We start from the raw sequence: 26,792 nt of genomic DNA on the forward strand, positions 1-26,792 counted from the left end.
CTGAGCCCGGAGGAGGAGGCAGTGGTGGCGGAGGGGAACAGCAAGGAAGGCCAGCCCTTGACTGCCAAGAACAGCAGGTTGCAATGTTTAATGTCCACATTCATGCCAGTGTGCTTAGGGACTGTTGTTATTTTTATGAGAAGAATGCAGAAAGGCTAATCTGTCTATTTATGTCTGTCTGGAACCATGTAACTGCTGAAGGGATGTTCTGGTGCCAGGATCTTCCTCTCCCATGATGTGTTTGGGAGGCTGGGCCTGGTGCCCCAGCTCATTTCTACCAAAGAGCCTGCCAAGGGCTTTGGGCACCAATGGGATGGATGGTCAGACAGAAGGAAGGAGATCTGGGAAAACCAAGGTAATTGGGTCAAATAGTTACATTCATTTTGGAGTTTTGGCAAGTGGTAATTTTAGGATATGTTCATGGAGTCTATGTCTGCCGTGAAACGGTGTTTTTTTCTATGGATTCTTATTGCTCATGGGAGGTTCTAACAATCCATCGAGCTCTCCATCCGTCCATCCATCCTTTGAGCAAGCATGCCATGCTAGTCATTTTGCTGGACTGTAGAGATACAGAGATAGATAGGACATGGTTTTTTCACTTGAAAAAGCTAAGGTGTGGGGAAAGACAGAACCAACCACTAAGCACAGTGAATTGTCACAGGTGCTGTGATAGACTCGACATAGGTCCAGCAGTCAGGGAAGGGGCTGGGTAGTCAGGAGAAGCTTCAGAGAGCAGGTGACCCTTGAGCTGGGAGGTGAAAGCTGAAGGCATGTGTGCCAGGAAGGCCTAGCGGGCATCGACAGCCTCCCCAGCACTCCTGGGGATGTCCTGAGATAGCCATTGCTTTCTCTGAGTGCATCTTGAATTCTAAGTCAAACGCATGCTTTGTAAGGGCTGGGGTGGGCAATTCTCAGCCTGGTATTGATACTCAAGCTACCATTTTCATTTCTTCTCCTGATGCTCCTCAAAACCCTGGGTACACTGGGCCAAGTCATGCTGTTTCTTGAGCATCCCCAGGAGGCTCCTGCTTCCTTATCTGCATTCATCTAGCTGCTGGGCTGCCCTCCTTTAACCCATTAGAGTCTGCTGGAGACCTAGGATGCGGCTCTCCTGAGGCGGTCAGTGAACGCTGAGTTCATGGCGGTGTGAGCAGGGGACTGAGTGGCGAGGAGGCCTCTGAGTGCGGCAGTGCGCGCACTGAGCAGCTGGCTGCAGCTGAGAAGGGGGTGGTGTTTTGGCAAGGAAAGAAGGAGGCCCATGGCTTATTGGTTGGAGGAAGAAAGTGGTAAAAATGTCACCCCCCCTTTTACCCTAGTCCTGGGGTCCCTCCACCTAGCTGAGGGAATCATCAGCTACAGGAAGGCAGGTCTGAACAGGTAATAGGACTTTTTGCCTTCCACATTCTAGGGATTTCTAAATCTGTGGTTCTGACATGTCCCCAAGCTTCAGATGGCTTGCTATTTCCGTGTCTCTCCCTGAGCTACTGGAAGTAGTATGACTGGCTCTGAGGGGTCTGCAAGTGGACTTCGTAGTGTGACTGTGGCCAAGGAGAGGAGAGATATTGACTTTGGAGGGCAGCTTATTCTCCCACTGGGGCCAGTTGGGCCCCCACAGTCCACAAGAAGCTGACTTCCAGCTCAGCACAGCCTAATCTGCAGGCTGGCAGGGACTGGGTGTTGTTAGGAGCCGCAGGGCATGGGGACTGAAGCTGTCACGGATGTCTGTGGTGCTGCAGTGGCGCTGGGCAGGGGTGCAGGGCAGAACCATAGGGGCAGCCGATACCAGGGACTGGGGCGGGCTTCCTGTTAGTACCTGCGGAGGACCGGACGAGGCTCTCCCCATCAGAAGCCCTGGTTCCTGTCTACAAAGTGATGGGCTCAGACTAATGTGCTTCCAGCTCTGCTGTTCCTTGGCTGTAGGCTTCCGTGAAGTAAATGGTCCACAGAAGTGCCAGGGCCAGTTCTAGGAGGACAACAGAAATGGAGAAATTAGAAGGGCTTGGCCGCTACCCACTCTGTCCCACCTCTTGGCAGTGCCACGTCTAGCAGCTGGTTGGCCCACAGGGCCGAGGAAGTGAGGGGGCACCTCCTACGCCCCCTTGTGGCAGGTGTTTGTGTGCTTCTGTTCCCTGTGTGTCCAGTTCGGTGCCACCTGTAGAGTGGGGCCAAGTGTTTGTACTGAGAAAGGGCAGACCAGCCACCGCCGCCAGGTGGCCTAAGACTGAGCTGAGTTGGGTTCTGACCCTTGATAGTGTCCAGCATCAGGAGGGGCCCCCGTGGGCTAAGCAGGCTGAGAAACTGACAGCAGGTGGGAGGAGGTGGGCCCAGAGCAGGGCCTCGAGGTGCAGACTTGGCCAGGTAAAGGGCAGAGGGACCTGGGGGCGGGGGAGAGGGCACAGCGATTTTCTTCTGGCTGGCGTGGGAAGCAAGAACTGGAACCTGTTTCGCACATTTGTTCCTCTGTGGATCCAGCAACCCCAGCTGGAGACCCACGTGGAGACGTGCTCTAATGGGCTCTCCGGCTTGGAAGGGGAGACTCTGCAGGTAGCAGCGAGCCAGCCCGATGCCGGGTGTCAGGTTACCGAGTACTGGGCCTCACTGGCGCCTGGGTGGGCAGCTCAGCTCCCCCTGTAGACAGGGCCGCTGAGCCCTGGGGGATGCGGATGAACACAGGTCACGCTGTGTCAGGCAGAGCAACGGCTGGGATCTGGGGTCTGGATACACAACTCAGAGCTCCTCAGCTTAAAGGGCCCTTCTGGGATTGCCCCTCCCTGCTTTTTGAGCTTCATCTCCAACTCCCCCACTCTACTCTGCACCCCAAACTATGCCAGCTCCCAGGGCCAATGCTCTCATGCATCTCAGGCCCTGTGTGCATGTCCACCTCCTGGAAGGCCGTGGCCTCCCTCCTCTGCCAGGGACTCCCCTTCATCCTCGGCTCCAGTGTTTGCCACTCTCGGGAACTGCCCACCCCTGTGTTTGGAAGCTGCGGTCCCCGCCTCTTCCCCAGGGCTCACCTTACTGCAGGTGTGAGGAAGCAGTCACTTCCTAGCCTGTGAGCTCCCAGCCGGGAGGCCCTGGCTCTCACTCATCTCACCACTCCCAGGACACACAGATGCCTAGTGCAAATTCATGATAAACAAGTGCACGCAGCTGTCCTGGCCACATGCCCTGTCCTTGCTTTGATCTTCCTCTGGCCGTGCCTTTCCCCAGAGGACAAGGGTCCAAAGTGACATTCCCAACCCAGCCTGGTGCCAGGCTCCCTGGCTGCTATGCCACTGGTGCCAGGGACCCTGGAATCCTCTGCCCAGATGGCCCTGACGCCTGCACGAGGACCTTGCTGGTGTCCAGGCCAAGCTGCAGTGTGGCCCCCCCATGCCCAAGGCGCTCACGCAGTCCCCTGGGTGTGGGAGGAGCTGGAGCCGAGGCCAGGAGCAGGTGGGGTGGGCCTCAGGCTTTCAGCTGTACTCTGGCCCCAGGCCCTGCATGCTTTCGAGGGGCCTGAATGAATGAATTCATTATGAGCGGAGCTGCCTGTGTTGGGGACTGAGCATGAGTGCTGAGATCTGGGGGCTTTAGGATGGGTGGGGACAAAAGGTGGGAAGTGATGTGGTCTGGGTCTTGACCTTCTGGTCTATTGAGTCTTTGGGTTTAGCCATATCATATTAATAGGTAATATTCACTGGGCACTAAATTTGAGCCTGACACCATACTGTTTTTTTTTTAAAATAACAGAATTGATATTAATTTTTCTTTGCTTATATTAAGACATATAATTAATACTTAACATAATTGGTTTTGACCATAATTACATAAAAATAAGTATGTGTGACTGGCAGTTGAATTTCATTTTTAGTTGCTTTTTTAAAATTAATTTTATTTTGGTATCATTAATCTACAATTACATGAAGGACATCATGTTTACTAGGCTCCCCCCTTCACCAAGTCCCCCCCACTTACCCGTTCACAGTCACTGTCCATTTGCATAGTAAGATGCTGTAGAATCACTACTTGTCTTCTCTGTGTTGCACAGCCCTCCCCATGCCGCCCCCCACACTATACATGCTAATCGTAATGCCCCCTTTCTTTTTTCCCGCCCTTGTCCCTCCCTTCCCACCCATCCTCCCCAGTCCCTTTCCCTTTGGTAACTGTTAGTCCATTCTTGGGTTCTGTGAGTCTGCTGCTGTTTTGTTCCTTCAGTTTTCTTTTGTTCTTATACTCCACAGATGAGTGAAATCATTTGGTACTTGTCTTTCTCTGCCTGGCTTATTTCACTGAGCATAATCCCCTCTAGCTCCATCCATGTTGTTGCGAATGGTAGGATCTGTTTTTTTCTTATGGCTGAGTAATATTCCATTGTGTATGTGTACCACATCTTCTTTATCCATTCATCTACTGATGGACACTTAGGTTGCTTCCATATCTTGGCTATTGTAAATAGTGCAGCAATAAACATAGGGGTGCATCTGTCTTTTTCAAACTGGAGTGCTGCATTCTTAGGGTAAATTCCTAGAAGTGGAATTCCTGGGTCAAATGATATTTCTATTTTGAGCATTTTGAGGAACCTCCATACTGCTTTCCACAATGGTTGAACTAATTTACATTCCCACCAGCACATACTAAGGGTTTTGAAGCACTTACATGTCATACCCTTTACAGTGGCCCTTGTAGTGGGGACTAGATTATTCCCAATTTAAAGTAGAAGAAACTGAGGCTCAGAGTTACACAGCGAGAACTCAGACTCCCACACTCTGCTCGTTGCATCTCAGAGGGAGGCCTTGCGGTGGGTGCCCGAGCCCTGCATCTATCTGCCCTTGGGCAGGGAAACTACAGCACCAGTGGGGCCTGGCCTCGGGGCTGCTGGGCTCCCAGGGGGGAGTGGACATCTGAGCTGCCCGACAGTGGGCAGCTTGGAGGAGCCAGGAGGAGGGGGCTCTGCCTGGGGGAGGCTGGGGGCAGGAGGCCAGGCCTGGGGTGGATCTGATAGGTCTGCAGGGTGCTGAGAGCTTATTTGCTGGCATAGCTCACCTGGAAAGTCAGCCCTAAGATGACGGGTCTTGCCTTCCCCTCAGACTTGAGTTGGGGTCTCAGTATCCAGTTTTGGATTCTCTCTGCATCTGGCTATCTAGAAGCCCAGTGTTTCTGCTGTACCAAGGAGGACTGCGTGTAAGACTATTATATTATGATGATGATGATTTTTACAGTGGCCACTGGCCCATAGCCCCACTTCCAGGGTTCTGCACCCAGGCTGTACAAATGCTATTCTGGTCTGCTTCTGAGTACGAGGGCCTGGTCCCCAGTCTGCACTTGGGAGCTCACTCCTCTCAGGGGTCAGGCATTCATTGAGATCAAGAAGGGCAAGAGGTGGACCAGGGAAATGGCAGGGGGGTAGCCTTCAGACTGGGATTCTGATGGGATAGTCTGCCTCACCATCAGCCTCAGTTTTCCTACCTGTTCAGTGGGGATTCTTTCTGGAGGGGTTGGGTCCAGGCGGGAGTGTGGCCCATGGCTGATGTTTGGTGGTGACTCACTGTTATCGTCAGCCCCACTCTCTGGATCTGTTTCTTGGGCTCTTCCAGGGGAAATCATTCTCCAAAATCAAGCCACCGTCTCCCACGTGGGGACTGGGTTTCTTTCCCAGGGACAAGTGTGGGGGGGAACAGAATGGGATAATTTCTGCCTGCTAGCCTGTGTCCAGCACTCATTCACGAAGGACAAGGTTTGCGAGGCGTCCCTGGGCTCACGAGGCCCTGGCTGGGGGCACTGCTGGAAAGCCTACATTTTGTCTGTGAGAAAGACAGTGGGAAGTAGCAGAAACTTCCCCAATAACTCTTCTGATCTTGGGGATGGTTCTTCATTACGTATCTTTTCTTCCTTCTTCAGAGAGGGAAAGAACAGTGCGGCATGCCAGCGCGCTGTCACCGGCAAGCAGAGATTGATTGCCCACTCTGGATTTTGGGTTTCCTCCTGTCCTCTTCCCGACGCAGAGGATCATGGGCTGCCGAGCTGCCTGCAGTAGGTGGGTTTGGAAAGGCAGCCCTTTTGTTTTGGGGGCAGGCGCAGCTGGAGTGTTTTGGACTCTCTTTTCCCCAAGCTCTGTTTAAATACCCGCCGAGGTCAGCTGGCCTGGCACTCAGACCCAGCCATTGTGTCCTTGATGACTCACTCACACCAAGCTCCCCTGGAAATTCTGGATAAAGTGGGTTCCAGGGACATTTTGAATTTTATTTCCAGTGGTAAAACATTTGGTGTTTTTCTCATGGTCCCTTCAGATCCCTGGCTCCCTGGTGGAAAAGGCCTTCTGCTGGTGGTGTGTGGGGTGGGCGGCCCTCCTCCATGCTTCCCTGGCTCCCACGAGCCCCCAGACCAGGGGGCCCCAGAGGCCGGCAGGGTCTCATTCTTCTCTGTGTCGCAGTGCCCAGGAGGTGCTCAGGGAATCCACGGAACTTCACAAGAGGGCAGGACAGGCTCGGCCAAGCCAGCCCCCGGGGGGGAAGAACAAAGCAGACAGTGGTCTCGGGCAGAGGTGGGGCGTGGAGAAGGGGGGGAAGGTAGGCAGCGGAGGGGGCGTTGTGGGGCGGAGGGGTCACAGATGCAGGAGATGAGGATACAGCAGGGCCTTGTCACATGTATCTGGAGCGCTTGCCGTCTCTTCTGAGCCATATGTTACTTGCATTCCCCCAAGTTGAGAGGAGAGAGCTGCTGGGACCCCACTGGGTTTCCTGACTGGCCTCCTGTGGGCAGCCTGCTTTGCTGGCCCTCTCTTCTTGGGGAGCCTTCTCCCTGGCCCCTTGGGGCATCTGGTCTGCGCAGCCCTCATAACTGAGCCAGGCCTGGGTGCCTTTGTTATACCTGCTCTGCGGCCAGAATCCCCAGGAGTGCAGCATCCAGCCTGGCTCACCGCCCTCCTCCCCTGCCCCTCCCTGCAAAATTCTTCTTTTATTCAGACCCCTTTTTGCTAGTAAATCCCTAGGGAGGGAGAAGAAAGTATGTGTGAAGACGAAGTTGGGTGGACCAGGTCCCCAGTGAGGGCTGGGGAAAGCAGTCGCCTGCTGGGCTGGTGCCTTTGACAGTAGGAGGGTCTTCTGCTCAGTGGATGTGTGAGTCCAGGGAGCAGCAGCATGGCCCTGGCTTTGGTTCTCTGAGGTTCTGAGCAAGTACCCTCCACTGCACCCCCAAGAGCTGTCAGTGGGGCTCCAGTTCCAGGGAGGGCCCAGGATGATCGTTTCTCTTCTGGGGGTCTGACGGGGGCACGGCTCCTGCTTCCGGGCTTCTTCTGAGCTTGGGAACTGCTTTGTGGGCTTGCTGCAGACAGTACCCTCTGAGTGGCTTGGGAGCAGCCTGGGCCTGCTGAGCGGAGGCCCCTCCAGTTGGGCCCCTTGAGGGCCCTCTTCCCCTTGCCCTTGGTGTAGGGTTTGAAGGTGGAAGAGGTGGCCCCCAGATTCCAGCTGCCACTGCATTTCTGTAACTCTCCTACTCTGGCTTCATTGCTATGACAGCCTATGAATTGAGGATACTTTGGTCCAAGGTAGGGACAGTCCAGTCCAAGACCACAGAGGCAGTGAGAGGGGAAGCCAGATCAGACCTCCACCTTCTGGAATCCCAGCCTGGGGTACTTTCTTTCCTCCCCCCACAGTGATTACCCCTACTCCATTCACCTCATTTCTCAGCCTTGTGGAGCCAGTGACCTTGGAGACCCTAGAAGACTGACCCCTTGCTGCTAGGCCCCAAGTGGGTCGGGGTCAGGGATGTCCCTGTCCACACATCCACTTGAAGGCAGACCTTGTCCAGATTCATCCTGGGCTTCCCATCCCACTGAACTTCCTTTCTGATCCTCACTTCCCTTTTCGATTTTGGTTTCGCGTGTGCCCTTCCAGTGTAGCTTTATCAGGTTACAAGGTCCGGAAGGATAGACCCAGGTGATAGGTTGTTTGAAAGTAGGACATGTGTAGGGGAGCCCGATGCTCTGCTCAGGCCGGAACTCTCCCCTGCCCCCAAGCCTGTGCGGAAATGCTCTGAATCAGTGTGGGTTCTGGGCACCATCTTCCTGTGACCTTTTGACTTTGCAAGCACTTGAGGAAGGGCACATCACAGGGCTGCCGGTAGAGCTCATGCCCTCCCTGGTGTCTTCTGTCTTAGCTCAGTCTGTCTTCCCTAAGCCCCTTCTCCTCAGGAAGCTCCTGTTAATATGTTCCATTTCTTCTATCAAGCAATTGTCTTGCAAGCAGTGTTGTTGGTAATTCATAGGAACGGCTGTTATTTTTGGAGGCTGGAGCCTACAAAGACCAGTCTAACACCGGCGGCTTTTTAATTTTTTTTTCAGCTTTCCTCATATTATTGTAGAAATTACAGAAAAATATTTGGCTCGTCATATTCAACAATATATATCGCTGATTCCCTGTCATTGTGTTAATCCTAGAAAAATAAACCTTTTGGCATCTTGCGGATTTTCCCCGGGTGGAGGAGAACATGGGTTCCCATGTGTATTGAAAGCTGTTAAATGTCTTTCTATGTAGCATTGTGCCTAGGAAGATCCAGGCATGATTAATTGGGCTGAGTCAGTGTTAGACGTTGAAATGTCTCAGTTGTGGCTGAGTGGCGGGGTATGTCTAAGCCGTATAGTCCTCAAGGATTGGGATGCTGGGACAGCTGACAGCCTGAAGGGGTTGGCATGGGGGGGCTAGGCAGGGCAGAAAATGAAGCTGGATTTATATGAGCAGGAAGAGAGGGGTCTGGCTTTCTACAGCCAAGATGTAAAGAATGTCAGTGCTCACCAGATCCCCTGGGCATAGTTCGCTGGCTAGGAGCAGGCTAGACAGCGGGTTTTGCTGAAACCTTGAGGCTACCTCACATTCTTTCTTCCATGGGGGCCTGGGAGATAAGCAGGGCAGATGGGACTATGTCCATTTTATGGATTAGAAAATGGAGGTCCGAGCAGGCAGAATGACCTACCTAAGCCACAGAGGAACTTCAAGGTTAAGCAGAGATTTGAATGGAGGCCTCATGATCTAAGCACAGCCTTACCTCCTCCTCATGTACATGACTCCTTTCCCTCCATCTGCTACCCCTTATCTGTATTACTGACAGCTCTTCGGGGCTTGGCCCCGTTTTCTCTGTTCTCGGAGGCACCAACAGGCAGCTGGGTTCTGGTTTAGGTGACTTTCCCACCAGGTATGCTCTCCTTTCAGCATCTGCTCAGCCCCCCGTGAACTGTTGTCTTCCTCAGGTGACAGGTGTCCACCATTGCCAAAGCCTTGGCCATCCCCAGCTGCCCCTGGACTTTGGAGCTTGGCCCCTTGAAACCTGTGGCCCAGCTTTCCCCTAGTGCAGCCGGAAACATAATTCTTATTTCCTGGCTCCGGGGTCTGTCTCTTTGAAGGCAAAATTGCTGTTTTCCTCTTTGAGAATCATCTGAACCAAAGCTGTGTTTCAGTTTATTGATTTGGCTTGAACATAAAACCGCAGGTGGGGAAAATACAACCTTCCCAGCTCAGGGACCATTCCTTTGGGAAAATGGGGAAGGAAAAACTGGTCTTTTCACGGCCACTGTCCTTCTGCCATGAAGGAAGGTATTGCCAGGTCTGAAAGCTGAACCAGACTTTCCTTGGAGCCATTTGTGGCTCACAAAATTGCAAGAGTTTCCTTAAACTGGTTATAATGTTCCTTGGAATTTACAGTCTGGGATGTTCCCCAGGGCACAGTGCTTGCAGGATCCTCACATATGATCCCCACATTGTCCACGGGAACAGGGCCAGTAAGAGGCAAGGATGGGCACCTTGGTCTTCTCCCCAGTTATTTGTGGGATTATGTAGGGGTCAGCACTCTGTGTTTTCAAGGCTCTGGGAGTCTTGAATTTGGCTTCCAGTTCAGTTGGCCATGCCCAATATTGTTGGTTTTGTTTTGTGGCAGTAGGCAGAGGTCATTTACTGAGTTGGAAAGAAGCTTGATGGTGGGGATTGAGGAATACTTTGGGAACACTGATTTACCTTTAATTTATCTGTCTGTGAATTCATTCACTCCATCTCATCCTTATTTCCATCCATCCATCCATCCATATCTCCGTTTTTTGGAGCTATTTCTGACCAGCTGGCACAGATACACACCAGTGCACAGACGATGTATACTCAACATTATCTATTATTTAAATAACTTCAAAATATGTGACCTGCATTTTCTTAATTTTCAGGTCTTATTTTTCTAGAGCATAAATGCATACCTATAAATGAGGTCACCGTGTAGCTAAGAAGGCCATTTTGTGTTTTAGCAGAGCCTTACACGTGGGTCTTTGCTGATACAATCATCCATAATTTAGTTTATGGCTGCTGTAGTACCTCCTTTGGAATCGTAAGCATGGGTGCAGGGCCTTGGCCTCACTCTCCAGTCTGATGACTATTGGTTTGCCATACACATTCCAAGCTTAAGTCTTTATGCCTCAGTCATGGACCCCAGAACACAACGTAATCTGCGATGCTTCCATACCTTCACACTGCTCTTCCCATGGCTGGAATGCCCTCATTTATCTTATCACTTGAGCTTCTTTCCACCCTTGAAAAATCATTTTGGTTGCCATCTCCTCTGTGAAGTTTTCCCTGGTACCTCGTGGAAGTGATAGAATCACCTCTGTGTTCCTCTAGCTCCTAACACACTGTCCTCTGTTACCTGTGAACTACTGAAGGGCAGGAAGTGGGTCTTGGTCATCTTTATCCCTCTCATCTAGGATAAACCCATACAGACTCCAAGCAAGTCAATTCTGTTGGAGAAGATAATGGATTTCACTAACAACTTTATACTTACATCCCAAGCCATGCTGTAAATAGTATGTTGCGTTGGGTCATGATGGAACTGGCACACATACTGGGTGTGAATATGCACTTCTGTGGACTCTGGGAAGCCTTCGAAGGCAGGGTCTCTGTCCTTAGTCTTCAAAGAAATTACTGCCAGGGGACTGAGGCTGTGGGTAACAGGAATGTGGGTGCTTCCAGATTGCATCCAATGCTTTAAATGAACAGCGAATGCACTAAGAGCAGCATATAAAGTATCCAGACTCTGATGGTGATAAAAGCCAAAGAAAAACCACAGGAGTAGCCTGTGTTTATCCCATACTTCCTTCTACTCAATCCACACTCTGCCCTGGATGACTGAATGAGTGGGGGGAGGGGGGTGTGGGTCCTGGCAGGAAACAGATGGAAGTAATGAGAAGAGTTTAATCAGGGACTATTCACAAAGTGTGAAAAAGACTAGGGCCATGAAAGGGATGATGAAGCACCTGGGGGCAAGCACCTGTGGGAGCAAAGAGGGGATGGAGCTGCAGCCTAGCCATAGGCATGCTTGTGCTCTTGGGAGAATTGCTGCCCGAGGCGAGCTGGGGACTCCGGTAGAAGTGTGGTGAAGCTTGGTGGCATGGTGCTGTGGGAAGCAATAAGTATCCTGATCCTCCTCACCTCCCACCCTCTGCTCTAGTGCTAGAACTTTTCCCTGGCCAAGCCCACCTGGGAGCCAGAGGGCAAAGGAGCCTGTATGCACAGCCGCAGGCCAGCCATGAAGGCACAGGGGGAGGTGCAGGGGCGCTGCAGGGGCAAACTGCACATCCAGTGCAGACCTCTGTGCCACGGGCCTGCCCACCTGGCTGCCTGCACATGGGCGAGCCCACCTGCAAGAGAGCAGGCACCCTCCCAAGGACTATCTGTCCCTACAGAGGCCTCTGTATTCAAGGCTTTGCTCTTACTCCCAGGTGGGTTCATACAGGGATCTAAGAAGTGGAGCCTGGTACAGGCTGGTAGGGCTCAGTGATTCCCAGTGGGACCTGATGGCTGGCTAAATGGCCAGTGCCTTTTCATCTTCTGCCTTTCCCTAGTAGGTGCAACCAGGGGGCTTTGGCCTCAGGAGTCAGGAGGGGACAGAAGGGTGGGCACAGAATGCTTGGCCAAGGAGACAGAGGAGGCCAGGGGATTCTGTTGAATGAAACACCTTGGCATGCACAATAGCCTATAGCTGTGTGGGCAGCAGAGCTGGCTGCTGTCTGCTGAGACATACTGGGGCTGAAAGTAGAGAAGCTGTGCAGTTTAGTCAAGGGATATGAGCTTTGGGACCTGAGCCCAAATCCTGGCTCCAACGTTTAATTATGGGCCAATTGCTTAACCTCTCTGAGCCTCAGTTTCTATGACTGTAAAATGGGGATAATTCTGACTTTGCAAGCTTATTGTAAATATTGGAGAGAGACGTGCACGTTACCTGTATGAGGTGGAGAACAGCAACTATTGTATACTAAGCACTCATTTGAGCAGATCTGGTCACCCGACTGTACGTGCTCTGGTCCCTGGCCTTCCTGAAACCTTTTTGAAGGCCTCCAGGAGCAGGACGGCCTTGGGAGAAACTAAGGCAGCTCAAGAGTGATGGAAATGTTCAGGCCCTAAAATGGGTTTGTTTTTCACTTTCCCAGAAGGCATACTTACTAGGAAAAGTTGCGGAAAATTCGAGGCTCAGTTTACAGTCCCAAGAACATGAAAAAGCTTCTCTGCCAGCTAAAAAGAAAAAGATGGATGTTGTTTCTGAGAGAAGGAATGTTGTACAGTGGCTCAGGCAGGAGACGATGAGTCAGATGTGCTAAGAGCTGGGCCAGGCTGACCCCGGGCCCCCACATGAGTCAGCGCTGCCAGAGAGGCTGGGTGGACAGTGAGCTGGGGCCCCGGAGCCAGGTGCGCTCTCCCGCTCACCGAGGGGCATCTGCGCTGTCCCGTCACAGGCTCCAGGGCTCCAGCGGGCCTTCTGCCGTCAGCCTGCTCAGCACCGACCACCTGGGCAACTGGCTGATGTGCTGCCCTTCCCCCCTTTCTGCGTAAAGATGATCTGCTTCTAGATGGAAGTTCAGCCTTCCTCCCCAACCTGCTCACACGCTCCTGCAGTGACCAGGAATTTCCTTTGCCACTGCTTATCTCCGGGGATCCGTGGAGCTCGGCGCTTGGTATGGCAGGACCACGGTGGAAGAGAACATTCTTTTTCTGGGGCTTTGAGGGGTGAACGATGAACGCATCTGGGGCTGGAAGCTGTCCTTTCTGCTGTCCCAGGGAATCAGGAAGCCACAGGAAACGAGACATTTAAGTCATGAGAGGGAGAAAGTGTCCGTGGGTGACAAGAGTCTGTGGACAGCCTTGACAAAAAGTGTGCCCCAGAAGGTGGGTGGGGTCTGGAGCGCAGGGTCCATTTAGGAGATCTGGTTCCGGTCCAAACTCGGCCTCTTACTCAAGGACATGGTGATTCCTCTGATCCTGTTTCTCCTTACCTGCCAAATGGGGGAGACATTTCCTATCTCATAGGGGATTGCGAGGATTAAATTAAGATAGTTTATGTAAAAGCGCATTGTGAGCTACAAACTTTAACTATAAATATAGGAAGATAGTACTGATAGATAAGAAAAGGAAGGATCAGAGATGTTAAGTGACTTACCTCAGGTTGTACTGCTAGTAAGGTCAGAGCCAGGCCCCAAACACAAATATCCTCTGTGCAATGTTCCCTGTTATCTTTGTTTCTTCCATTTTTAGGGGAAGACACAGAGTGCTTTAATTAGCTGGCCATTTTAAGCTCAGGGTGTGGGCGTTTGTGGGTTAGCTGGGGACCTTGGCCTCTCGAGGCCGCACGCAGCTGTGAGCGGCCTGTCACGGGCAGGGGGCGCTGTGGCGCTTCGAGATGCTGCGCCTCAGGGGCGGGTTTCAGCGGTGAGTGCCCACCCCTGTCCTGCCTCCGCCGGGGCTGAGCATGCCTGTCTCCTCCCTTGTCCCCAGCACCTGGCCCCTTCTGTCACAGCATTTACCACGCTTTCTTGGTTTTTGTCTGCCTGTGAGCTCCAAAGGGGGCCGGGACAGATCTTCCGCATCTCGCCCTCCCACCCCTGTGGTGGGTGCCTGACCCGGGCCTGGCCTGCAGGAAGTGCTGGAGGGTCTGGCCAAGCTGCACAGAGGGCCTCCCAACTGCCGGAGGGGCACTGCCTATGCTAAGGACTGGTCAGGAGAGGAGGGTAGCTCCTAGGTTGGAGGTGGCAACCTTGTCAGGTGCAGAAAACCTCTATCATTGTGGGTCTCTTGTGCATTTTCTGGGAGGTGTAACTGTAGGAGTGACTTTGTTCATGCCAGTTGGGGCTAGCTGTGTGGGTTAGGAGAAGCTCAGGCAATTCTCCACTCTGCTGTGAAAATACATCCTCCACGGAGCCAAGCTTCTGGGCAGCCCCTGGGCCATATGTGATCACAGCACCCAGGTAGGCAGAGCAGGGGCACCTCAGAATCCAGCTGATCCTCTTCCTTAAGATCTTCAGAGGAAGAGAGGGGGCTGAGTGGGGTGGTGGCCAGCCCCACCCCCACCCCTATTTCAAAAGGGATGCTTCTGGTTTGGGAATTGAGGCTCCGTGGGACTGTTTGAAGACAGGAAATGAGGTCAGAAACACCAGGTTAGAAAGAGATGGGACCAGTGTAACATCACGCATGGTGAGTTAGCACAGAGCCAGACCTGGAATCCTGGTTCCTGCTTGTCCAGCCCAAATAGTATCACCTCTGACTTTCTCCTGTCCTTTCATCTACACAGTTCCCTTCCTTGTAAGTGTGGGTTGGATGGGTTGATGTCCAGGTGAACGGGTGCATGGCAGGGGTTCTAGGTGATGCAGGCTGGGAGTCAAGCAGGCCCAGGTGCATGGAGGCAGAGCAATTCCCTGGGGCCACAAATGGAATCCCTGGTTTTCTTTCCCCACACTATTTTAGTTCCGTTCCATGTAGGGGGTTGGGCCGGGGGATTGGAATACTGATTCCTATGATTCAAGGCAGAACTGCCCTGTGGCTTGCCAGGGAGGTGGGAGCGTGGCTTCATGGGTTCTCAGGGAAAGTGGAAGACCACACCCTGCCCTGCTAACCAACGAAGGCTTTGCAGAACAGAGGCATAGGAGATGTGTTGATTATGGCTGATAGGCCTGTGATTCAGGCAGTGTGCCCACCATGAACAGAAGTGGGATTGGATGGTGTGGGGGGAAGAGATGGGGTATGCATATACTTTCACCTCCCTGATCTCAAGCTGTCATTTATAAAAGAGCTTTCTAGGACAGGGTAAATGTGGCTCGGCTTTATCTCAGCCAAATCTTATGACAAGTCTATGAGGCACTCATACCATGACCTCGCTTTTGCAGTCAAGGGAGCTGAGATTCCACCAGCTTAAGTTTTCCAGTATCTATGACTGCTAATCTGCAAACTTGGATTCTAACCCAGGTCAATTTGATCCAAAGTCTATCTTCTTAACTACTCTGCCTCAAATTCTTTGTAACTTTAAAAATGCTTGTTTCTTTTCTTCCTCCTGTATCCAAGGTCCTTTGAAACCCGGTCCTTGCTGGCTCTTCAGGGTGCCTTCCTTTGATTTGCTACACGCACACCCTGTTCCAGCCCAGCATCTGTGGTCCTCCCTCCAGGTTTTTGCATGTCCCGGGGGTGAAACACATGGACACAACGAGCAGCAGGAGTCAAAGCGACGCACATCCCTGTGTCATACCATGGCTGGATGTTCACCTCCTGTAGGATGGCTGCGCCCTGTGCCTCTCTGCCGGCTCCCTAGGGTTCAGGTAGGCTGGAAGTCCATTTGGGGTTCCAGAGATCACTGTACGTGGGTGGTTCAATATGCTATTTCTGTCAGGGGTGTTCTGTCCATTTCTATAGTTCCTGTCCTGACACAAGGCTGGGGACACTGTATGTACTCAGTTGGCAACTGTTGGATGAATGAATGATGGGCAACTTGACCATCCACCGTCACTGCCTTCAGCATGGTTACCGTACTAGGAATGGACAAGTCTTCTGCGGACTTTCTGTGGAGTGAGTTCCATGTGTTTGATTGGTCTCATATTACCGAGAATAGCTGGGGGCCTCCTGAGATGATACTCTTTGTCATTAATAAAGTTCAATCAATTAATGAACTATCCAATTCATCCTAAAGAGATTTACTGACCCCCACCACATGCCCATTACTCTCCTTAGGTCTAGTGATATAGTGGTGAAGAGAACCACCTCCATGCCCTCACAGAGCTTACCTTCCGCTGGAGTTAAGACCCATTTAGATGCTCCATGGATCCATAAATGTCTGCTGGTTGATTTATCCTTCCATAATGTGTGAATTTAGAAAATATTTAAAGCTCTGTTGTGCTCATAACCTTTCAACCATGAGGTTACTGCTCCGTTTTTGGGAGAACATTTATTTGCCCAACTACTAAATCATCAGAACTCTGCAGGGAGACATTTCTTCCTCAGAAATACACCCATAACATCTGTGATTCATACTGCTTGTTTCATGTAAAGCAGCGATTCCTGCGGAAGATTGCAAGCTGGTTAGATTTGGCTCCAACTGATGTACATGTCAGGGCTGAAACCTCAATACCGCAAGGCCGCAACAGGGAAAAGTCATTAGCATATTCATGATTCCTGTCTCTTCTGTTTATAGGCCTGTTGTCAAAGCTAATGATTTTTCAGGTTTCATGAAAGCTTCTAATTAACCAAGAGCTCATATTGTAAAGTAACGATAGATGAGATACAAATATACCCTCAGATTCTTAGATATTCATATCTTCAGAAAAGGTAGGTACTCTTCAAGTTGGCAGAAGATCACTGGGACACAGAAACTCAAATTCATGAATCTGCACCTCCTTCTTTCTTACTGTTCACAACTATTGAGATCTGGTCCTTAACCATGGCGTACAAAAGTGTGCCTGTGAGATCAGGGTTCTGCTTTTCATGTGTGGCTTGGGTAAACTTCCTTCTGATGTAAAGCCATCACATTTTAAGTGTAATTGTCCTCCCCAGGCAGCTAAGAGGTGGGAAGGCACCCAAATTTCACCCTTATTTAGCTGCCTTTACCTGCTGGAGGTGTGAACTGCTTTGGGCCATACTAGCAGTGAAGGGTCCAAACATCTCCATGCTTTCTACTGCTTGAGTTGAGCTGTGAAATATTTCATGAGGCTTTATATGTAACATTGGGGATCCTTTTTAAAAAGAACCAAAACATCCCCTCTTCCGCTCTCATTTTACTAGTTTGGTTTTGCCTGTGAATTGCACACACCCACCCAGGTCCTGGGTAGCTTGCTTGGAGGGGGTCTCTGTTCCCCTCCCCTGACTGTTAGCATCTCTGGCCTTCTTGCTCTTTCGTTGAGTGGGTCTCCAACATTTTACAGCTGATGTGTTTGAATAAAAGTGTTTACAGGCCCAGAGGAACATTAGCAACGTTGCAAGTGCTTTTTATTAAGACCAAAAATGAAGCTGAATTATAACTGTGTGAACAGAAGAGTACAAATCTTTTACCCCTATGCTTTTGAGGTCAGAGCTTTCTATATGGCTACAAGTGAGAGCTGAGTTCTTAATTAGGGAAATTGCTGATGTTAATACAGTTTGATGTTTATTGCACGTCATAGCCATAAGACAGATACAGAAGGAATCCTTTGGGAATTTTAAGGAGAAGATGATAATTAGTGATCAGGAGATGAAAAAGACTTCCTGGAAGAAGATTTTGATGGGTTTGGAGGATGAGTGAGAGCTCAGCAATCAGTAAAGCAGGATGGTTTTGATGGAGGAAGAACATTCTTGGCAGGAGGATGAGGGAGTTCAGGTTTTTAGCCATCTATGTATAAGATTTTTTTATAAGATGTGTCAGAGTCCAGTTTTTTTTGGCTATCCCTAGATGCTGTTGCCATGCGACTTAACTGTCTATCAGGACCTCGAGTATAACATGCACAGAGTGCCTCCTGGATTAGCATCAGGGGTCCCGACTGGGCGGGCCACAAAGGTTGGGCTGTGTGATCAGCTGAGTCTGGCTGCATTGAGAGGCTTCTACCATATGGCATTTCTCCGTGTATGGCTTTAGGCAAGCCCCTGAAAGGATACAATAGCCACCCTAAGCCAGTCCTGTGGGGGCAGTGTATTCAGAGTCATATGACAATGAGGGTGACTTCTTTGTAGTTTCCTATGATGTGTGGGTACTGTGGGCAACACAGAGGTGGCTGCAAGCCTTCCCAGCCTGATGTGTTTGGAGGCTGAGTCTTTTCCACATTTGCCACATCTTACAGTGTAAATCTGCCCACACAGCTGGCTGGAGTCATTTGCAGACACCATCTATTTTTGTCTCGATCTTCTCTAGATTCCTGCTTTTTCATTATATTTGCACAAATGTAGGAAGTAGCAGAAGGTCTTACTGGACAGACAGATGTACTGGCCATCTGGAGACTTGCAGGAGAACCTTTCAGCTTCAGCTGCCTGAAGGGCTCCTAGAACCTGAATGGTCCTGCAGAGATGCGACCCTCTTTGCTGATGATGGGTAAAGCTGACCCAGTTCCGACCCCTCAGTGGGCTGCTTAGCGTGGAATTAAATCAGTGGGGTGCAAGCCCCTTCATTCCTAGGCCATAAAAACTCTGCAGCCACACCAGTTGCATTCTCACATCTAAAGTAGTCATATTACTGAGCGATCAGCCCGAAGTGTGAGGCTTATATTATGGTAGAGCCTGGATGGTCGGGGTATGATGGCCAAAGTGGTGCTAATTCCAACCTTTGTTTAGTTTGATTAAACTCTGAGATGCAATGTGATTAAGTCAGAAAGAGTTCATGGCACTATTTGTATAGGAAAAGTGCCTGTGTGGGCTTTTTATGTTCTAGCCTACTTGTAAATGGTAATTCCGGGAAAGGCAGCTGTTCCTTCCATGATATAATCAACCATGACACAGAGAAGAAGTCACTAGAGCAGGAATCCAAACTCCTGGGTACTTGTCCCCCTGTCACTCACTTGTTAAGTGACCTTGGTTGAGTCTCTTTCCATCCACAGCTTGTAGTGTTAGCGTCTATAGAACGAGGCAGTTGGACTAGATGAGCTTTTGAGGTCTTCTCCAACTTTGGGAAGTAGAATGTGACAACATTTAGAATTTTCTTCCAAGATAAACTCAGAAACAGCAGGAGGGTATCTTCAGTGCACCTTTCCCCTCCAGAGGCTCTGATTTGGAGGTGGTGATCAGACAACCCTGCTGACAAATACTCTGTCACTAGCCAGACCACGTGTTAGAAAAATGCATCTCCACGGCTGGTTCCAAAATACATACATTGATAATCACATAGGTGTAAAGCATTCCAAGCCATTTCTTTTGGAGGGGAAAGTGAGACCATTCCAAATTTCTGTTTTGTAAATGAAGGAGAGCAGAGAGAACTCTATTTAACAAGCACAACCAATAATTAAAAATAACACTCTGGTCCTCTAATAGGTAGGAGGACGAGGAACAAGAAGTAAAAAGAGGAAAATGAAGAAGAGAGAGAGATGCAGTGAAACAGTAACAGGGAAAGGGTACACCCAGTTCAAGCAACAGATATTCACTGAGGATAGAGAAGATGCGCTTTCACAGAGCGACATCAGGGTTGTGAATGTAAACACATTTTAGGCAACTACAAACTTTCTGTGAGGACATCAACCCTAAAACTATAGTTTTCTTTTGGAGCAGGAGCCACCCTCTGTTGGTGCATAATTCACAATGGAGTCAGGCCCCTTTAAGTTCTACCTGAGGTTCATCAGTCTTCCAGCCTGGTCACCGGGGACTCTGCCACATGCTCATCACCATGGGCAACTAATCATAGCTCAAGGAGCTGGATAAACACAGGAGATACTGCCGGTGCTTCCCTGAGAAGGTCTGGAAGGGACGACCTTAAAAATTCCTGATTTCCTTTACAGCGGGCAAACTGGCAAGCACTTCTGTGCTAGGTGACCACGCCAGCCTCACTGGGGATGCTGAGAGCATGTACCTGGTGGGTTGTGATGAGGACGGCACGTCACCTCTGTGTATTTTTTCCCCAAACCCATAAGCCAGTCTAATCAGGAGTAAAATCTCAGCCAAACCCAAAGTGAGGGATGTTCTACAAAATACCTGGCCAGGTCTCCTCAAAACTGCCAAGGTCTTGAAAAACAAGGGAATTCTGAGAAACTGTTGCCGACCAGAGGAGCTCAAGATGACAAGGTCTAACTGCCATCTGGTGCCCTGGACTGGACCCTGGGATGGGGAAGATGTGTTAGAAAGGTTGGTGAAATCTGAAGAAAAGCTGGAGTTTTGTAAATAGTAACTAAATGATATTGGTTTCTTAGTTGTGACAAAGGTACCACAGAAATACAAGATGTTAACAGTAGGGAAAAATGGATGAACTCGGCACCACCTTCACAACTGGTCTGTAAATTTAAGATTGTTCCAGAATAAAAATGTTTACCAGAAAGTATAAAACACCTGCTTTGGGTTCTGTGGCAAGTCAAGTGGCTTCCTCTCTTTCCACCTCTTCTTATGGGACCAAGAACGGTGGCTTGTCTTTAGAAGGCCCTGCAGCGGGACCCCATTATGGAGAGCACCAAGCCGGCTTGCTCCTAGAAACACCCTGCTTCTTTTATCTTAGATGTCAAATGTCTCATCAGGAAATTCTCCTGTACAAACCTCATGATACATGCTTTACCAAACTGGTTTTGGGTGTGCAGAGTGTCAGTGAATCAATAACAGAAGCCTCACTTTGTCCTGGGAATTCTTGGTTGAATCCAGGGCCCTCACGAATCTCTTCAGCCTTCCCTGCAGATGAGAAGAGCGAAGATCAGAGAGGTCAAGGGACAAGCTTTCTGAGATCATCGAAGACTTGTCATGGAGGGTCCAGTCACTGAGCATGTGTAGAGCGTGTGGTGTAAGAGAGAAGGAGGATTTTAAGGCTCCACGTGCAATACGGTTTCCCATTTGCTGCGTTCTCCAATCCAAGTTAGTCCACAGACGCACCATATATGAATAACTAAGGCTAATTAGAAGTAACAACCATGCGATCTAAGAACAGCTGTGCAGGGGAGTGAAGAGAGGAAATAAGTATATAGAACAGGAACAGCAAACACACCTTTGACTCATTTAACTGCACCCACTGGTGGTTTGTGCCCATCCCAGTGCTGAGCCATCATGAGTGTGTAACGAGTGTGTCCGCAGCTCTGTGCTGGATTATAGCCTGTGCTTCCACCTTCTAACAGGACACATGGCCTTTGCATTTTTCCCTTGGATATTGACTGACTATGGATCTAGTGTTATTTTTATTACTTCCTGCTGCCCCATCTGCACAGCTCTCCAGTACCACGACTTCACGGATCGCAACCCATTAATAACTAAGCATCCTTGAACCAACTGCCTACTCAAAGCTGTTCCGGGACCGGGCCAGGGCTGAGGCTACAGCTCCCAGGGAGACCGAGGACGCTGGACATGGGCTCAGGCCCCTCTAATATGGAGGGGCGTGTGCTCTGGGAGTGCACGGGGCTGCAGGAGGCTGAGAGGAGGCTTTTGATGTTTCCTCTTCTTTCTGAGTTTTTTCAGTGAACTACTGTGCGCCTGGGCCCCCAAGCTTGCTCTTGGATGTTCTCTTTGCTTCCTCTCCAGGGGCCCCCGTTTCTGGAATGCAGCTCTAGCTTATCAGTCCTGTCCATCGCCACAAGCTCTTCCCCCTTCTGATTCAGCCGCCACCATCCAAGCTCAGAGGCCCCAGGACCACTTTCCCTGCCTCCGGCTTCCATGCCCTCTAGCCATTCTCTGCCAGATCGGTCTTCTCAAGGACCATCTTTGGCTTTGGCTTTTAGCTTTGCCCCTTCTTGATCCATGACTCTTTGTTGACACCCTCCAGATGAAGGCCAAATTCTGGCTCTGCTTGGCCTCCAGCCGCCCATCCCTACCTCCCCTCACAGGGTCCAGCATTCTGATAGTAGGATCATCAGGCCTTGTAAATGCAGCTTGCTTTTCTGCTTCCCCATTCGAACTGTTGCTTCTTAAAGAATGACCTTAGCTAGAAAAATCTCTGTGATACTCTCCCTGCTTCCTGCAGAAGCGCTGCCTCCCTGCTCTAGGCCCTTCCCCTGCCTGCTCGGTTCTGACTCCAGGCCCTTCCTTGCACCCAGTCATCTATGTACTGGCCTACCTGCTGCACAGTGGCACCTTTGGGTCAGGCCTGAGCCCAATTCCAGGCGCTGGCCTAGACACAGGTTGCACGCTCAGCTTAGGGCCAATGGGCCAATGAGAGAATCAGATCTGATCAGCCCCTGGTGGTTTTTCTCAGAATCTGCTGGTGCTCTGGGCAGTGAGACCTGCAAGAAGGTCTAGGCTCCTATCCTGAGCCCCAGGCAATCCTGAAAGCCCATGTTGGGGTTAGGAAGTGCAGGTCTGGTTACTGACTGGTTGGGGCTGGGCTGTGTGGCCTGTGGCTCGGGACACTGTAGACAACTGTCTGCCTGCTGCAGGGGAGCTGTGCCCTCAAGCAAAGAAGCCACAACTATCTTGGCAGAATGACTTTATGATCTGGGAGTGTCCTTAAGAAGCGGCAGGCCATTCATTCAGCCAAAAACAAAACAGTACAAACCATAATAGTAATCATGACCAAAATAAACCCTAAATTTCTCAAAGGCACATTCTTTCCTATCTGTGGCAGGTAGAGCAGTTTTAGCCCATTTACCAGATGCAAAGACCAAGGCTGGGAGGTGTGAAGAGTCTTGCTCAGGGAATCATAGGTAAATGAGAGCCCCTGCTCTGGCCTTCCCAGGACACCAGGGAGAGGGAACCCTTGCCAAAGAGGTGCGAGGGCAGAGTCTGTAGCAGAGACTGTGGTCCCTCTGCTCTCAGGGGATGGCGTTGTGAAGGAGGAGGAGGAAAAAGAGGGTCCCTCCAGCATGTTTTGAGATTAGAGCAGCACCATGCAGGCGGAAGCCGAGACACTTCATCCGTGGGGATCATCTGTTTTCTGTGCTCTTTGATGACTCAGGAGAACTAAGGCCTATTTACTGAGTACCTCCCGAGTGTCAGGATTAGGGTCTTGCTGCACGTTTTTCAAAAAAGTAGATAACTGGCTTAAGGAAACAGAGCCAATGTTTTTCAATTAAGCAAGAAGCCTAGAGGTGGAATCCAGGGATGCTACATGTCCATGAGATCGTCGGTGCTTCAGGCGCCTTCCACATGCAGAGTGCGGCTTTCATCCTCAGGGTCAGAAAGTGGCTGCTCCAGCCCAGCCTCCCATCCGCACCACAGGCAGGAGGATGCCAAAGGAATCTCCTGGAAGAACAGGTAGCCACTAAGACCTTATGGGTCAGAGCTGTGTCCTGCAGCCCAGGTCGCCAGGGAGGACTGGAAGGCAGGTTTTAGCTGCATGGCTTCCCTGCACTGAGCAGCCCATTTCTTTAGTAAGGATGATGGGGAGAATGGATGTTGTGTAGGCAATGAGCAGGGTCTGCCACATCAGGCCAGGCTGGGCTATGCTAGGAGGTGAGGATGAGCAGAGAGAAGTTAAATGGTCACAGAGTTTCAGGACGCCTTGAGTCTAGAATTGTGTGCATGTATATGCGTGTGTGATGCATGTGTGTGCCCACATGCACGTTCCTGTGTGTATGTACAACTCCTGCCTTCTCAGGGCTCACACTTGATTGCAGACACAAAACAATTACCCACAAACTGAATAATGATCAGTAAGACTGTATGGCAAGGCCAGGACTCTTCGAAGGGGAGCTGATGCAGGCCTGCCCATTGCTGGTGGTGGGGCAGTGGCTCAGGTGGAGGGAAAGAGAGAAAGTTATTCAGACATTACTTTAACACTGAAGACCAGCTTGTTTTCCTTTTGAAAAGGATGACCGTGACTCAGGCCGCAGGAGGCACTGACTCCTCACCCCAACCCAGTGAGGACATGCTTTTCTGGAACTGCCATTTCTCTTCTCTCCCTACCAAACTCTTATCCATGCTTCAAGGCCCATCTCAGATATGCCCATCTTGTGAAGCTTATTCTCATACCACAGGTGGAGTTACTTTCTTCCTTTCCTGTGCTTTCATGGCACTTTTGAAAAATAATACCTTTATTGTAACTCTTTGTCCTGTATAACACTTAGGCTTGCTTTCTGGCATGTCCTCCCACCAGGCTCTTCAAGGTCAAGAGTATGTGTTTTTCATTTCAGTGTCCCTAAGGCCTGGCTTGAGTCTGGCACTGAGGAGGTACATAGTGAAAGATGTGTCCTATAACAACATCTAATGTTACTGCCAGGAATCTGTTAGCTTTCCCTTCACCTACAAGCCCTGGGGCTGCATTGCACCGGTAGCCACCCCAACCACTGCCCAGAGCCTCTGATAATCATGGTGCAAACCTGTGAGTTGCTAATGGCCCCTGCCCCCAGCAGGGCCATTAGTAGATGTCCTGGGGGGACAGAGGGCCATGCGCCCAGCTCCAGAGACCTGACAATACCATTACTGAGCAGCGATGTGTTTACACAGACTCTGTAACCCACATGCGCTGTTCCCAATTGCCCTCTGTGTGAACCTGGCACAGTATTTTAGTGTGTCCTGTAGAATAATATTGAGAGAATGAACAAATCAGTGGCAGAACCTTCTGAGATTTGCCTAATTGCAACTCAAATTGTTCCCATATTGGAAATTACATGGCTAAGATGCCTTTTGGGGAACTGAATATTAGGAGCCCAGGAAGGTCAGCCAACAATGAGTTGCTGGGTTTTTTTCCTTCATGAACTCTTACCGAGACATTTTCCTGCAATGAGACACGTATAGGTTGACTCAAAACAGATTTCACAATCGCTTTATCCAATTTTGGACGACTTAATTCGGCAATTCCCGCAACCCTCTTTAATCAGCCTCATGTCCAGGGGCGGCTGTGGTCTCAGGCGCTTTGACGTCCGTGTCACTCAGGGTAGCACCACTAAGTGCAGAGTCCATGGTAAGTGCCTGCTGTGGCTCTGGGATGGAGACCATGTTTGGAATTCTTAGGGGCCCTGGGTCACTGTGGGGGCTCCAACAAAGCAGGAGACGTGGGCGTGCCAGGTCTTGTTCCTGGGCATGCCAATACCTCGTGCCCTCTGCACGTTACGTTCAGAGTCGGTGGAAGCAAAGTGATTTGCGTGTTCAGATCGTTCCACTTTTCACTGTTGTGAACAGTGTGGAGATCTTAGAAATTTTGACTCTGACATGAAATAAAAATACATTAGCTATATATCTACCTTAGAGTCCTTAGGGGAAAGATAATTTCCTTTCTGTCATTCTCTTCATGGCACTATGGGAACCGAGTCCCTGGAATGAGGTAGGGAAGTACGTCCTGTTCGTGACATTCACACTGTCATCTCCCCCGGGTTGAGGAAGACACATTCTCTACTGGGGAGGCCCCTATTTGCCTAGCATTCCCATTTGGCCAGCCCTAGCCCTTAGTCATTGCCACACACCCACCCCCTGAGGAGGCCTGGGGGAAGATTGTCCACATTTACAGACAGGGCACCTGAGGCCTGGAACACTCAAGTGATTCACCCAGTGCCTTTGGGGAGTTCAAGGCAGAACTAACCAGGTTTGAACCAGTATCCTAGTCCCATGCCCAGGGTTTTGTTATGTTTGTTTTTTGCTAGGGCATCTACCTCATTTACTTTGATAAAATGCTATTGAACAGCTGAGGCTGTGCGGCTCTGAAGTACGAAGCATGAGTTGGAGGCAAGCGGCATGTTCTGCAGCCCCCACTGAGGTCAGACAGCTTGTGTTTGTTCAGCACCTGGAATGTGGCCATTTATTCGTTGTCTGCCCAGCTCCCTGCAGGCACCTGTTTCTCTGGACAACCCCAGTTACAGATCATGTGTGCCTGGGGCCCTGGTGGGGAGAAAGAAGGGCCCCTATGGGCCCAAAACTATTCCAGGTGCTTTATTTATATCATTGTATCTAGACAGTGGCAGAGTCAGTGCTGAGAGATTTCAGGGGCAAGGGAAATCAGTGTCGCCTGGTTGGCGGGAAGTGTGTGTGTGTGTGTGCATGCGTGCATGTGTGCGTGCTGTGTGTTTATGTATACTGTGTACGTTGCACATGTTTGTAGTGTGTGTAGTGTATGGAGTGTGTAATATATGTATGGTGTATCTGTTGTGTGTGCATATAGTGTGTGTGAGGTGTGCATGGGATGTGTGTAGTGTGTGTTTATATGCAGTGTGTGTATTGTGTATGTGTATATGTGCCTGTGTGTGCTTAGAGGAAGTAGCCCGGGAAGGCCTTCTTCGGCAGTGCTGTGTGGCCAGAGCTGTGTGACCCTTAAGGTGGGGTGGGTTTAGATAGGGGGCACAGAGGCGTTCCTGCAGGGTGCTGGGTGGGATGGAAGGAAGGTGTGTTGGGGGCAGAGAAGGCAGGCGACAGGCTGCCGGTTGGTTGGTGTTAATGTTAAGGGTTAATGTTAGGAGGCCAAGTCCGGTTGGTGATTTGCTATTGCCCTGACCAGTTTCTCCAGGCCCTCTGCTCGGGCTTAGCACAGAGGCTGCGCGGCACCGGAATTGCTGGATGAGCAAAGGTACTGCACCGTCTCAACTCCAGGTCGCTGTGAGGCTCTGTGCTGATCGCTTGGAGGGCGCTTGCGGAGATGGATCAGACCAGCCCCACTTATCCCCAGGCCAGGGTAAGTGCATTTCCGTAGGGAGCACTTCCGAAACCTCAGGTGCAGAGCAGATTCTCCTGCTGCGGTCGTCTCCCCCGAGGCCATTCTTCCCTCGGAAGTCCTCATCACATTTGCTTTGTGATTCCTTTGGTTTTCGCTTTTGATGCCTGGCTGCCCCCATGCACTGTAAGCTTCACAGGGACAGGAACTGTGTCCCTCCAGCTCACTGTCAGGTGCTCAGTGCCTGGCATGGTGCCTGCCACATGGGGGTGTCGCGTGAATACTGAGTGAGTGAATGGGTGGATGATGCTGTGTGGTCCTCTGGGATCAAGTTCGCCTTTCCTCACCTCCCAGGATTTTGTGGGCAGGGGAAGGAG

General features: G+C 50.6%; 1 long non-coding RNA gene across 1 annotated transcript in view; it reads left to right on the forward strand.

Annotated features, from left to right (window-relative positions):
* Positions 1 to 296: 296 nt before the first annotated feature.
* The window catches only part of LOC130682634 (uncharacterized), a 274,470-nt gene continuing 247,974 nt past the window's right edge, over positions 297 to 26,792 (forward strand). Inside the window, exon 1 of the long non-coding RNA XR_008995937.1 lies at positions 297 to 355. This is a non-coding gene — a long non-coding RNA (uncharacterized LOC130682634). The remainder of the gene's footprint in view (positions 356 to 26,792) is intronic.

The sequence above is a fragment of the Manis pentadactyla genome, chromosome 2, assembly GCF_030020395.1.
Source record: "Manis pentadactyla isolate mManPen7 chromosome 2, mManPen7.hap1, whole genome shotgun sequence".
In the NCBI taxonomy this organism is placed as follows: Eukaryota; Metazoa; Chordata; class Mammalia; order Pholidota; family Manidae; genus Manis; species Manis pentadactyla.